The following is a 651-nucleotide window of genomic DNA, read 5'->3' on the forward strand; positions in this document are numbered from 1 at the left end:
CTTGTACCCACGTGTATGCAAATTGCATTCTTTTTTGCCTGTTGTTGTCCCTCCCTTGTTGAAACTGATTGTTTGCTGAAGGTACTTGATCTCTTCCTTGTGTTGTATACTGTCTTGCATCTGGCCTCTGCAAAAGAAAGAGCACAGTAGTGCAGACTAACAATATCATTGGGCAACTCAAAGAAGGAACTAGATTTACAATTGTTGATTAGGAAAAATCACACGTACTAGATTAATTGTTAGTGCTTGTTTAACACCATATGATTGGGAAACTAATTGGAAGATAACCTATAGAATGCACATCAAAGTTGCATCTACTGACCAATCCTTAGAGCAAGCATAAGATGGTTCAGTACCTTCGATGTTGCAGTCCTTGGTAGTTTCGTCATCAGCAGTTGCTTCCCAACATAGTAGATGGACTAAAATTCTTGATTCACTCTTGTTTGTGTGTTCAATGCCTTGGCCCTAGCTTGTGAAAAAGGAAAAAAAGAGTTGCTCAGATGAGAATTAGTAGGTTCCTTTAGTTGCTGAGAATAGTAACCCAAATAGGGTTCCTGTGTTTGTTCAAAAAAGATGTAAGCAACCCTTCTGGGCGAGGCAACTATGTAGTGGGGTGTAGGCAATTCCGTGCATGTGATTCAGGGTGGACGG

The sequence above is a fragment of the Triticum dicoccoides genome, chromosome 6B (genome assembly GCF_002162155.2).
Source record: "Triticum dicoccoides isolate Atlit2015 ecotype Zavitan chromosome 6B, WEW_v2.0, whole genome shotgun sequence".
NCBI lineage: Eukaryota > Viridiplantae > Streptophyta > Magnoliopsida > Poales > Poaceae > Triticum > Triticum dicoccoides.